The sequence below is a fragment of the Aplidium turbinatum genome, chromosome 3 (assembly GCF_918807975.1).
Source record: "Aplidium turbinatum chromosome 3, kaAplTurb1.1, whole genome shotgun sequence".
NCBI lineage: Eukaryota > Metazoa > Chordata > Ascidiacea > Aplousobranchia > Polyclinidae > Aplidium > Aplidium turbinatum.
In genome coordinates this window covers 38876011-38891114 of record NC_137474.1, presented here as the reverse complement: position 1 = coordinate 38891114, position 15104 = coordinate 38876011, and positions in this window count along the sequence as shown.

The following is a 15104-nucleotide window of genomic DNA, read 5'->3' as shown; positions in this document are numbered from 1 at the left end:
TTGCTCGTTTTGCTAATTACTTACCTTCAAAGCGTTAACAACGGCGAAGTGTTTTCTCTTCTGTTTTTTATCGAAAGTCTTTTATCGAATACCGTATATACTCGAGTATAGGTCGAGATGTTTGCAAGAGATTTTCACCTCAAATAGACAGGTTCAACTTATACACGGAGCAAGCTGTTGTCTCCAGCTGGGCAGTTTTCAAAATAAACGCATTTTTGCTACGGCAAAGTCATTGCGGATGTAGATTACGTAGTGTGAAACGGCGTCGGCCGAAGTATAAGTTTTGAATACGCTTATTTGCAGTGATTGCAACTTAATTTTCAAATTTAATGATTTTTTGTCAATTCTAAACTTTATGCATTTGTTGAGCAATATGCAAAGTTCACGAGACAAAACAGCAGAAAGAGCTGTTTTAAGAGATCAATTTTTTATTTTTGCGTGTAGGATATAATTGTTCTTATTACGTAACATTCCATAATCGTTGAAGTGGATGGCAAACCTTAGCGGCCGCATGAAACAATGATGTCAGGTTAGCTAGGTGATATTACCGGTAAGAGACGTCGTTAATGCAGGCAATATCTGCGACCAAGACCAACACTTTTTCTTTTATCGGTTTTCGATTTAATTCTCACACATTGCGAACAAAACAATGCGTTCTGTTTGAATCATAAGGGATCTCACAGTGGGAAGACCTATATTGGGCAGGATTTTTTGTAATTTCCAAATTTGTAGTTTTCATTTCAATAAAGTTGTGTTTCGTTTTTGTTCACAGTTATAGCATTGATTGAGCTTGTTCAGTGAAATGTAGGTGCAGTGGTCCAAAGGCCCGACTAGGACGGTCTAAAGGTCCCTACCCCTGGGGACCTTTGGACCAAAATACTGCAACATTTTAAGCAAAAAAAAATCACCGAATAACATCTTTTATCAAATTAATTTTAATTCCAACATTAACAACAAAGCTTTAATTTCATTTGAAACCTAATTTCATTCCGTGTTGAAGCGAAATAAACTCGTCATACAAAAAAGATCAAATTTTGGACCAATGGTCCCACATCTCCCCTACTGACAAGCTTAAATAGTTTGTCAAAACACAGTAGCCTACTCAAGTTGCAAAATTTCCAAACAGTTATTTCTAGTCTTGACTTCATAGTAAAATTAGGTAATAATAGGCTACTGGCACTTTATTCCACCAATCTAAAGATGGTAGACTACAACGTTTAGGTGCAGAAAAATTAACCAGATATGCTCAGTGCTAGCCTACTGCGCTATCATTGCACCACGGTTATCAACGTGAAGCAAAACTAACTTTTGGATTACAGATGCAGCACTAAAAACGGTTTCATAAGCCACCAGCTGTCCGAGCTTTCATGTTTTTCAACTGCTCACTCACAAGTCACTCACATCACTCATGATCATGGGACTGTGAATGGTTACATAACTTCAATAATGCGTGATAGCACTTGCATGGATCTTTGGCACAAGATCAGTTCATTTGTTTTTATTTCTGACCATCGCAAGGAAAAAAACAATATATGACAAACATAGCAGAGGTCTAGAAAAAGGTAGAAGCGACAAATCGCGGACGTTATAACGTGCGTGATACCAAAGCAGGACAATCAATTTAAAATATGGCACGGTCGCAACACCTCAATAATTTTTTTATTAATTTAGAAAAAAGAGAAAAAAATAGGCTAGTGAATTTTTTTTTAATAACTTATATGAGTAAAAAAATAAACAAAAAAAAACAAGACAAAAAGTTCTCAAATATCTCCAACAGAAGCGTATAGCGTATGAGGGCAAAAAGAGAAAAGTACCCCAATCATTTTGAAGTTGTGGTAATTTTTTTATTAAAATTGAAGAAATGTTTTGATAAAGTTTGGTTGAAAATTTTCTGGTTAAAATAAAGTTGAACAGCCCTAACTTACCATAAAGTTTGGATGTTCATCAGGACAATTATCGTATCTCACACTAGGCCTAGTTGCAACGTTCATCTGATGAAAGTGAAAGTAAAACCAACGACACATAAAAAAGCCAACTAATAATCACGAACAAATTAATTTAGACCGCACTGATCTACAATTTTACGATAAGTCTAGTTCAGAGGTGTTCAAGTCAAACACGCTGACCTGCCAATTTTTATGTTATAGCCCAACGGTGGCCAAACTGCGGCTCGCGAGCCGCATGCGCCTCTTCAACATAAATTGTGTGGCTCTTGTATTGAATCTTAATATTACAAAAAAATTAAGTTTATATTTTATAAATATGTTCTCTCGCAAACTCAACCAAGCAGTGGCGTACCTAAGGTATGGCAGGCATGGCTCGAGCCATGTGCGCACATTGACAGAGGAGAGAAAATCGATTTGTAAAAATTAAAATTTGTTACTTACACTTTCTTCAAAATCTAATTTGCACCCAATACCATACAAAGATCAAAAAGGAGTCTTTCTTTTACTGCAACCATTGTTAAACAATAAAATTGTGACGTTGCAAAAGCAACATTGTGCCTCTCCTGGCTCATTTTGCGTTCAGTCAGCAACTATTGAAAGTTTCATAAAGTCGCTAAGCAGCAAATTAATTGAAGCTTAGAAGTAGCACCAGAATTTATTTATTCATTTTTATAAGAATTTATAACTTTTTTAATTCAAAACATCGTGCAACCTTGACAAATGAACACTTGGAAGAATTCGCACAGCATCAACAACTTATCGTCCGAATTTTCAGAGATTAGCGAGTCAAGTACAAAACTGATATGGATAAACAATCATTGTGTTTTTGTTGCTGCTTTGTTATTTTGTGTCAACTGATTTTGCGGCTCGCCGGTCTTTATAGTTTATTCACAAGCGGCTTTTTCTTTGAATAACTTTGCCCACCCCTGTTATAGCCTATTCCCCTGCCAAAGTTTAATGATAACTAGGCTTCGTTTAAAACTATTTTTTATAATATTAAAAAAGTGTTTTTACAAAAAAATAAGGAATTTATTGAACATGAAAAACATGATTCAATGAATCATAAAAACTATTCTCAATGACCAATAGGCTACTGCTTCTTTGTAAACGTTTGTTTTCAACTAAACTCGAAAGATCGCATCAAGCCACCTAACGGAGTGGAAGGTCTGCGTGTCATGGATCAGTGCCGGTCTTAGGGTATTTCGGGCCCTGTGCGGAATATGCTTTGCGGGCCCCAATGACAATGAACCAATTCAGTAGCGTAGCTAGGTATTTTGAAAGGAGAGGGTGGTAGAGCCCGACGGCGTGATCGCCGAAGGCGACACCCAGCGGTGGGAGTCCTCTCCCAGAAAAATTTGAAAAATTACTTTGAAATTGGGGCATTCTGAGAGCATGTTCAACAAACATTTGGGTATAAATATTACTGTAAAATGGTGCTGTCCGTTGGCATAGCAAAAGGATAAGATCATGCTTTCTTTGGCATTTTTCGGAAATAAAGCTATGTCTCTATGTTGAATCTGGATGCAACCTAGTTCGTCCCCCGAAAAATTCGTACCCCGATTTCGGACCCTGAAATCGTGTAACAAAATCAAATTTCGACCTATTTCGTCTCCTGAAAAGATCGAGAAAAATTTTGAAATGTTTGCGGCAACTCCGATCAGCAACTTCGGCTCTGTTGTTTTTTTCTAGATCTTTTCAGGGTACGAAATAGAAAAATTCAATTGAAAAAATTCAAATCGAAAAATTCAATTCCTTTGTTGAATTCACTTGTTGAATTTTTCCATTGGAAATGACAAAATTACTGCATTTTCTGAGTAAATTGTAGGCCCCCTAATTTGCGGCCCTGTGCGATCGCACGGTTTTCACACCCTAAAGACCGGCACTGCATGGATGATAAAAACATTATTGACTATTGGTAGGCTAATTGCTGTTACCAGAACAAGACTATGTTTTTCTTAACCTCGATGCAGACAAAATAGTTACAGGTTTATAATGTGCGCTAATGTGTGACAAAGAAAAACAGACAATGCCTTATGTAAGAAATCCATCATGACAATTTTAAAACGATACAAAATTTCAGATATCCCCATCAATGGATGCGATTGATCCGTTATCACCTTGATAAAGATTGTAGCAATGCGGAAACGCATACTAGATTCTAGAACAGGGTAGTCCAAGACTCCAAGTATGAAGGGCCACATTAAGGCTCACGAAAAACTTTACGGGCCGCATAGATAATTATTTCTAACTTGTTTGGAACTTAAAAAAGTGATTTTTGACTCATAAAAAAGATACAATAGGCTACATAACACATCAACAAAATAGAAAATCAAAACAATTTATTGTTTCTTGCTTTTGGTTATTTTGTGAATATCTACTTTTAATTCGTCGGTCGACTAACGTAAGCAGGCATCCAGGGTTTCATCAACCATTCTGTTGAGTGTGTCGCTTTTCAATCGCATCATAATTGAGAAGGTGCTTTAGCAAATGTAATGTGTTACCGAACAAGGAGCACATCTTCTGTGCAAAGTCTTTTAAATTAAACTCTTTCGGAATTGATGTTACTTGCTAGCACATGAGGCACTGTGGTTTACCGTTGCTATTGCCGAAAAATACCTTTCCTTCTAACAGAATTGAACTCACTGTTTTCTTTGATGGCTAATGCAATGCATTTTCGCCCTGTTTGCTAAATGGTTCAGCGCTCGACTCAAGATCACGCGGCGCCAGTTTGGCACTCGGAGTGTGAGCTTGAGCAACGCATTTCAGGACTGCTCTCCATTCAGTGGCACCTAGTGGATGGAATAATTCCCCAGTAAACAACACTTCAACAACCGGAAACTTTACTCTGCCAATCTCGCTAACCGGCCCTGCGTCAATAGCCTCTACATAAGTATGCGAAATTACTAGGAATAACCTATCAAGGCTTTGTCAGTCCGCGGATAAAAACTCTACGGTAGAGAGCTTCATATTGGCTGATGTCGGCCAGGTTGCCAGATCCTCCTGCCACTGTTGGATAAGAAACTTTTTCTTGACTTCAATTGCCTGCGTGCTGGAGTTTGGCTTGGCCATGCAGTGGGTGTTTCAAATCCATGTCCTGACAAAATCTTTTCTTTGTGCTGGTCACGCTTCTTCTGATGTTGAGAAGAGCACTTCCAGACAGAATGTGTATTTCGACGTGATGTTGGTTGACGAAAGGGCTTAAAACAACCTGTAATCAAATGGCAGCTTTGGTTCCATATGAGATCAATTTTCTTGGCATATGCCGACTGCCGAGCGTTGCTTCACTGGGCAGTTAGGCTATAGGCTATTTCATTTTATGTTGATAAGACGTCATGGCTCTATTGCATTTTATTCACCTGGATATTTTGTGGTAAGATAACTTTTGGTTATGTCTGAGGTGAGGTTACATTTTTAAAAATATTTCAACTCTAAGAGCTAGCTAGGTGGATGAATCTGAAAGCAAACAACTGTTCATACAAAACTATTTATATTTTTTGTGTCTGCTGATTTATTTGTTAATAGCTAGCTATTGAGATGAGAGCTCACAAACCAGACAAGCATTAGCAGCGAATATTGAATTTGCTACATCAATACCGTCGATAGTTTGTCTAGTTGCCCAGGGCGTAATAAAAAGACCAAATATGTTATGGCAGTAGTTTAGTCGTGAAAAACAACAACCCACATATAGAGAAGAGACTAGAAGAAAATAGACAAGAATTGTTCACACAAATCGTTTGGAATATATGGCAGAAATGTTAGATAAGCCGAATTTCGAGTCTTACCTATTATTGAGTTATGCCAGGGGTCACTTAAAGAAAGCAAGTAGTCTAAGCCTGAAATAGCCTACATTTTCATAAATTCAAAAGAGTTTTGAATCATCGAAAACATAAGCCTACGTATAACTTGTACAGAGATTTTTTTCATGCACGTGTACCTTTAGTACAGACTGTGCATGCCAATTATATGAGGCAAAAAATTATATCAGACAAGCCTACACTTACGGAAACGCGTCAAACCATTTAGTTTATGGAATAATTTCTAAGGTGAGCCCAGGGACATTCCAAATGGTAATCACCATTTTTTTTAAAAAATATTACTGAAAAAAAGCAAATATTTGTAAGTTAGAAATGGTCTCGGCGATCATTTCATCACGTTGATTGTTGATAATATCATGTACTAGGCTACTGGTGATATAGGGCAACTGGAAAAACAATCAGAGCCAAAACAGTCTAAGGAAAACTTTTAAATCAAGCTTGAAAATTACTAACAAATTTTGTTAATGTTTATTGACTAAATATTGACTTTGGATATTGTAAAGATCTATATTCTACAGTAGTGTAAGCAAATAAAAAGATGAAGATCTCCAGGCAAACTAACATAGGTGACCAAAACTTTTCATAGTAAAATAGCCTACGGTAGAAACAAATTAAGTTTCTCCAACAGGTTTTGTCTTAAGCTATTGAGTCGATCCAAAAATTTGTCACAATTTTTTATGGATTTATAGCCTACTATAGAAGTAGATTGCATTATTTTTAAATCCCTGGCATGTTTAGACTAGACTACAGTATTTTGTAGCCTGAAGACCAAAATCATTTCGAATTTATCAGCCTTGCTCTGATTTAGACAGTTCTTGGGCATCAACCCAAATGTTTCACCTCAAGAAAGTTAGTTAACAAAAACATCCCAGTTTGAATTAATTCGAACAATACTGTACTTTACCATTTATTTAAATTGTAATTTGTCTATAAAATGAGGAAGGCTCTTCCATCTTCAAGCTAAATTACAAATTTATATTTTCAACAGAACAAGTTCGAAGGACTAAATTTACTGACATCACAATCTGCTTATTTAAATGCAATAAAAGTGCTATCTCTGCAGAAAACTGATAACAAGCAACAACAACCTATAGCCCATAATGCAAATGACTTTGTAAAGTTGACATGTGTTAGCTCTTACCAAGTAGCCTCAAGTAACTCTGTAACAACCTACTATTACGGAAGAGCTTCCTTCCAACCACACAAAGAAATAAATCGATTGGATTTTAAGCCGGTTTACTTCAAATCAATACGGCCAATCAGAACCAACAGAATCCGATGAATTGCACTTTGAGCAACACTATCTTATTAGAAGGTAAGAACATTCTTTGGTAAAGTATTCAAGTGTTTCATTAGCCTATGTGATCATCGAAATTTTGTGCACAAATGCAATCAATTTGCATATAAGCGCATGCGTAGTAGGCTTACGACAATCTCCATAGATGAATCAATATTTTAATTTGAAACTTCAAGTGAAAAGGCACTGAAGAAAATCTGCATCCGATGCTGTTTAAGTCAGTGGCTTATCAAAGCCAGCTTTCTTGATTCTTGCTTTATAGTAAAACAGTTATATTCCAAAATAGACTTAATAGGCTACGGAGGCTCAGAAACGTGCCATGCTAGTTTTGACTCACCAGACTCGATTGTTGTTAATGAGCTTATGATATCTAGCACACACGCTCCTACAACCTATGGCTGACACAACTAGGTTGACAAAACGTTAGGCAAACTTGTTTAGGTTCTTGAAAGGGAGAAAAACTGCCTATTTACACATCAAAATTGAATCAATTGCAATTGAATGTAATTAATTACACATTTTCATGCAATTGCAATTAAGACTTTTTGTGTAGGTCTAATTGTAATTTCAAATTATGTTGGTCAAATTATATTTGGTAAGTTGCCTGCATGATATCAATACTTTGGTTAAGCCGCCAGTTGGGGTTGAAAGGGACTTTTGCATTGCAAACTAATTTTTATCAAATCCAATTCTACGTGCCTTTGACAAAATAAAACTGTAAAGAATCATCGATGAGCATCAATTTTGAAACATTTAAATTTTGTAATAGCCTATTCATATTCATATTAAACTTACATTTCACGGTAGCATAGGTTAGGCCTATGTCAAAATTTTTACGATACAGCCTATTTTGCTCTCTTGAAAATATCTTTAAAAATCCGACCGTTGATGGTCGTATTTTGTATGATTTTTGTTGCGGGCCTAATTGGGGGTTAGCTTCAAGTATTATAAACCCCTCATAAGGTAGGTTGGTGTGACCTTAAGTCAATTTTCAGTGTTGTACGTTGACGCCGTCAATTTGACGGCGTCATTTGACGGCGTCAACTTTTTGTTGACGTTGAGGCTAGCGCCGTCAATTTATTTTTCAGTTGACGGAAGTGATAGCGCCGTCAACTATTTTGCCGATTTTAAGCGTCAAGCGCTAAGCGTCATTTTTTGTTTTCATGGAAAATCTCGTTTCACAATAAGAGTTTCACAATGTATTCTGGCCAGCGCGACTCATCCGAATTACCGGCTTTTACGTTGGTTGGAATGGCTCCCTGGAATACATGCGGAAGAACTTCGCCAAATGGTGATCACCCATGTATTGAGAACGAGGGATCAGAGACAGAAAGCGAAAAATCCATGAATGGCATCGCGGACGTTGAATATAGCCTACTTTATTTCAAGAGCTCTATGCCCCTGAAAAGAGCGATGTTGGTGCAGTGGACCTCGTTAAAAGATTTATACATGCTAAACTATCACAGCACGCTTGGAACAGTGATACCTTTCCAACTAAACGTTTTCAACTTGTTTTTGAAATACAACACACCAATACCAACCAGCGCTGCTGTGGAACGCATGTTTTCACTTGGAAAGGACAATATGCGCAGGGGCGCCGGAAGCAGGGGGGAGCAGGGGGAGCGAATGCCCCCCTGCCCTCAAATTTCTGTGGATGGGGAGGGAAGAGGGGGCAATGGTGCCCTTTTAAGGTCATGTAAGCTACTGCACACTTTGCATTATAACAATTTATGCTATTCGCTATTAGCCTAATTATAATGTTCTATTTTTGCCTCAAAATAATATTCACGACACAAAATTCTCCATCACAGTAAGTTATATTACATCATTATAAAATAGCATTATGCCCTTCCGTGCCATTGTTCTTTGTATAGCGGACACTTGTATCATTACTCGACAATGAGCTGATAGATGAGCATTATCGCTATATCTTATCTTAAAACTTACAAAAAAGATTGGCCTTTCAGCAACAAAAGTGCCCTTTTTTCATACTCCTGCCCATCCAGTCAAAAATCGCTCCGGCGCCCCTGAATATGCGTTCCAAACGCAGCAGATTGTCAGACAAACGTTTTAAAATGCTTGTTTTTCTGCAAGGAAATAACTAATAGGCTGAGCAGCTAATTACAATACAGTCTCAAAACATAATACCTGCTCTTTATTTATAGCTATTGTTAGGCTGAACTTGGTTGAAATATTTCCGTTTTATGAGACGCTGGCAAAAAATAGCGCTAAAAATTAGCGCTGACGCTGACGCCGTCAATTTCTTTAAGAGCTTACGCAGTCCTTTACGCCGTAAAGTTTTTAGGCAATTCGCGCTGACGCTGACGCCGTCAAATTATTTCAATGACGCGTACAACACTGTCAATTTTGCTGTTCTTACTTTATTGATCTCATTCATACGAAGTTCAGCTGAGAAGTTGAGGGAGTTGTTTTTTTCAAGACTATGCAGCAGATGGCTCCAACAAGATGATTTTCACAAATTTTCACAAAACTAACAGCCTGGTAGAGAATCTTGTTTTGCACAGCTTTCTTTCTTATTACTGGAAATGTAATCGTTTTAATGACTGGTAAATCTACAATATTAGGAAACCAAAGTTGTCGTTTTTACTGCAAATGCATAGTTGCATACCTCAGCATCATCTTGTCAATAAACTAGTCTACTGTCATTTATTGCTTTTAGTTTTTATTAAATGCCACATGCCAGACATTATAACCTAGTGCTATTTGTCTTTGATTCAATTTATTTGCTGTTTGGCCCAAAATACAACGTAGAGTTAGACAATGCAGACTATGCAGTCAATCGAATTCAGCATTTGGTTCAATTTAGAAAAGTTTGGGCAAAGTTGTTTTTTAAAGGTTAGTCTACCATTTCGACAGAAAAGCTGTTTTAATTCTGTTTCAGATTTTTCAGTTTTTTTTTTCAAATATAAATATTAAGCAGAATCTAGTTAATTAAGTTATATTTATCATTTTCAAAAAGCAGTGTAGTTTGGCTTTGGAAAATGATGATTAGGCTTGGGCCTAATTGTCAGAATTTTATGCATAAGATGGAGGTTATTCAAAATCCAATTCGTGAGACCATTAGCTTTTCAATTTGCTTTGCCTACATCTTTTAGAGGTTTAAGTTTTGTGCTTGGTAAATCTATTTTGATTTTAATAAAAGGTTCTAATATTTCCATGTATCATTTACTTTTAACACAAACGATGAATAAGTTTCATGCATCTTTCAATTTTTAAAACCGTCAGGTGGCGACAAAGGTCACATTTACTTTTTATTGTAGGCATCAAAGTTCCATTTTACGAATAGTTTCAAATAATGTGCATACTTTATTTATGTTTTCTAAGAACCTTAAACTGATATAAAATAAAATATCGCCTGTAGCCTATATAAATCCAAGGTGTTTCGCTATGCGTTCAAAACAAAAATTCGCACGATAATCTTCAGCAGCGTGGGTTAAAATACAAAGTACATGTTTGTACGTGATTTGCTGCAAATGTAGTCCACTGATTACCAAGTGAGTTTCAAACAAAAATATTTTTAAATGAAACGGAACTTCGTTTCCATAAACAAAAATGTTTGGCTTAGTTCCATTTCGAAAATGCCAAGTTGCTAGCAATTTAGGCCTAGTTATGACCTTGCAAAGTAACCACATTAAAGACGAGTGTGAGTTGTTTTGAAATCCGTATGAATTTGAAACCAAAAACGAAATTATAAATCAGTTGTTAAAACCTAGAACTTAAAGCACCCGAACAAAGCAAAATGAAATCTTAGGCATCTCCTCACTTAGCCCACCCTACTGGTATGTTGTGGAAAGGAAAGAATCTTTACACATCTGCTACATCAACTTGAGCATTTTTAATGATTGCTTAAACTACACTGTCAAACAAAACGTGTACACTACTACTGGTACCGTAGCCTACTTAGAAATTGGGAAGGTTTGAGGATACTAAGTTATGCAGGAAAGTACGTTGTCGTTTAGTGGGCTGAAGAGAATTTATGAATATTTTGTGAATATTTCTACACTTGCTTTTGGACAGATTGCTACTTCGCTTGTAAGGGTTGAGTTTCTAAAAGGGTCAAGAGAACGGAAGGAACAAGCAATGAAAAATATTTAAGTACAAAATATAAACAAAATTTGCTGACACTTCAAATAGAGTGAAAAATCTGACAAAATATTCACTATAATTATATCATCTGGTTGTTTTGGTTTGGTTTTGAATAATTTTTAACCTCGTACTGACAAACGACAAAGCCTTCATTGGTTATTTCTAGAATACTTTTCCGATTGTTGAAGTGCTGTTGCTAGGGGAATTATTCCATTCATTAGGTTCCGCTGAATGGACAGTAGTCCTTAGAATGCGTTGCTCATTCGCACACCCCGCGACTCGAACCAGCGCCGCTTGATCTTTAAGCTTCTGCGTTCACGAAGTCAAGCGCTAACCAACTGAACCATCGGGGCGATGTAAGGTATAAGGAAACAAAATTTCATAAACATCTGCTGTTTCAACAAACAACTCAATTTGTTGTGAAAACTTGCTATATCTTCCTTTACATTAACCATACTCAGAGAACAAATATCATGAGCAGGGTATGGGATGGAATGGAATGGAAGACGTTTCATCCAAAGATTTTCTTCCACCCCATTTTCATTCCATCATACCAATCTTCCATTCCATCTTCTATTCCTTCTCCAAAACTTCTTTCATTCTATCAGCAAATTTTGTAATTTCTACATTGTATATGTCACAAGTAAGCCGCTTCAGTAAAGATTAAATTTAAGCTCAAAATTTAACAGCAGTAGCTTTCTAAGGATTACGCAGATTCCGTTTGGTGTTTGAAGACCTACATCTGTGGTCTCGTTTCGGTGCAACACTTGTTGTACACGAAGCACAGCGAGATGGAATGCGTTAAAATGGCTGTATTCCGTATTTTGTCAATTTGTGTAAAACATCAAGGGTACCGTACCGGGTATCTCACTTGGATGACTGTTTGCGTTTCGATGTCTCCAAGTGTATCGCCAATATGTTTAGATTGGTGGAGCGAAACAGCGCTGCGTTTATGTGTTCTATTTTTGCGGTGATTTATGTCCAGTTTGTGAGAAGTTTATAGCGAGGCAAGCTTATTGATTTTATTGCTTAAGTTTGATTTATATTTGTGGGGGCACCTAGACTTAGATAACCGCATGTTGTTTTTTGCTGCCCCAAGATGTCGCTTTGATATGGCTAAAAAGTTAGGCTAAGCGTTAGATATAGCCTAGCCTGCTATTTTTGTCTCGGACTTTTATCAAGTATACCGTACCGGTATGTGAAGCTATAGCCTATACTAAAATAAACTTGGTTTATTATTATTGTCACAGTTAGCGCTTTGGTTTTGAAAATGCTATGCTTGCTGCAACATAATGTTATCTTTTCTCAAACTGTTTTATTGATTGTTTACGTTTTCACACAGACGATTCAAGAGCGATGTAATGCATTTTCAGTAAATGACTGAAGTGAAACTATGCTGCTTACGAGGATGCTTGTTTGTGAATGTTGTTGACTTCTCAAACAACCATTACGTTGGTTTAATACGAATCGAAAATCGAATTATTTCAGTTAAAGAAGCGTAATCAAACGGCAACTTTTACTCAAGTTATTTTACAATTTTTTAATTAAAAAAACAAACCGTGTTAGAAAGTTAATGATGACACTGGGATGAAATGATGAAGATTGTCTTCCATCCCATCATCCAAGTCTTCCATCCCATTCTATCTTTGGCATTTACATTTTTCATCGCAAAATATGCCTTCCATTCCATCTCATCTTCCATTCCATCCTATTTCCTGGTTATGAGGAGGCTACTGGATTGATGGAAAATTAAATGCCAGAATTGCGTTGTTGCTGCAACTAATCTGATTTTCAAGAATTTGGAAATTAATTATCTGAAATGCCAAATGTGTTGAAATACAAAATTCATACAAGACGAAGAAAGCACATAAGGCTGCTGTTAAAGTTAATTTCACTCTTTAATCTGATTTAATGACACTCTTGTTTTTCTGAGCATGTTTTCTTGACACATGATTGAAAGGACACCACGACCATTTTAATTGACCCACGTTTTAGTAAGAAATATAGACATAAACTGGTCTATTGCTCTGCTGTAGGTTGTATACTCTGGTCCTAAATAGTTATAGTGTTCTTCACCAATCTCTCTGTTGTAGCATGTAGGGCTCTCGTTTTATCTTAATTAGTAAAATTCTTTAAATAACACTTCTAATTTTCAATGTTATTTATTTAAATGCTTGGGTGGCAGCTGACATTGGTGACCTAACTCTTTCGCTGCCATCATTGCTGTGTCACTTTCTTAACTTTCACTAGTAGTTAGTTCCTACTTCCCAGACAGCAGAACGCGTCATTTTCCATTGATTTAGCGTCTGTATACGTTGAAATAATGTTAAAATAACGGATTTTGTTGTTTGGGTTACTTAAAAAAGTATCCATAGAAAGCATAAAACCACAAAAATAACATAAAAACTACAATGAGAAGGAATTGAAAAGTAGTTCAATTAAAAAAATACTTTTGGGTTTCAATATATTGTTTAACTGGTACAGGCGTAAAAGTACAGTGTTAAAAAGTCAACAGTCTCTTGAAAGTATTTTAAAAATCTAAAAAATTGAAAAAAATGAACAACGGAAATATATTTTTTTGCCCCAACCTTCTCCACATGCTTAGGCCTTCAGTTAAATTGTTCACTAAACTTAAATAAAATGTGCAGAAAGGGCGACCTACCCAGCAGTCAGTACAAAGCTCAGCACTGTTGTTTACTTAAATAGTGTAGTGTTCAAAAATACTTAAAAATAATATCATGTTGTAGTTCATAGCGTATATGCACAGAAGATGTCTGGGCATCTGAGATTTTTAGTGTCTATGTTTTATTTGTTCCATTATAACGTTTCTACTTCAACTTACAAATTGTCCGTTTTGCTGCAGTTGGAGCAATGTTGGATACTTTTACAAATAAGAGATTAAATCTTCCACATATCCACACAATGTAGGTAAAACACCAAATGAGCGAAGATAATCAGATACCTGGAAATTTCTGTTCGAATATTGAAGTATCACGCAGCGATGTCTCTGGCTTGTACGCCTTTACCACGTTTAGCATAAACACATCCACATACATAGGCGTTTTTAACTACAGTAGTTCGAAAGCCCACTCGTTGGACAAACAAGCCTTGCAATGCGTCTTCAAACGCCAGCTCATATTAATTTAACTGTAATTTGTGGAGCAAGCAATCAAGTACCATGCTAATTAAACTCTGCAATGTCGACATCTTACAGCTATATTTTGGTTAAAAGTCTAAATTCTACCCGAATTGCACTATGGAAGTTCTTCGTCTTCAGACAGATAAGACAAAGTCACTTTGAGATCGAAGTTCCAGTGATTTTTGAGATGTTTGTGTTTATAAAAGTATAGGCTAATTAGGAATTTTCCTACCTGCAGTTATAGAATACTTGTATAGCTACTTCTGAATGCAAAGTCTTTTTAGTTTAAGCAGATTCATACATAGATGAGCCTACTTGTAAAAACAATCGTAATGGCTAATAAAAAGGTGATTTAATCTTTGTAATTTCAAGAATGTATGAATTCCAAAAACATTAGGAACGGAATTGTTTGTTTGAGATTTGAGAAAGAGTTCCCACCTCCCAAAGTGATCAGCACCAAATCATTGTCATGTCTGTCCACCTTCAGTTTTTTTTAGAAACAGCAATAGACCACAATAACAAAATAACCAACACACCCAAATTCAATTGAACATGTCTTTGATATTAAAAAAGGCGAAGCAGGAGTTTTGGTGCAATTAACTTGAATAGAGAAACTGGCCCACAAAAGCGTCAATTATAACTTCTCTTGGTGCAAAAGTACCCGCGTAAAACAATTTGAATAGTCAACATTCTATAGTAATTAAGTTTTTCCGAATTGACCATTCTAAATCGGTTCAGTCCCCAAAGCTCTAATCATTTATCGGAAATGCAACTCATTCAAAAACTTTAGAAAAAACAAG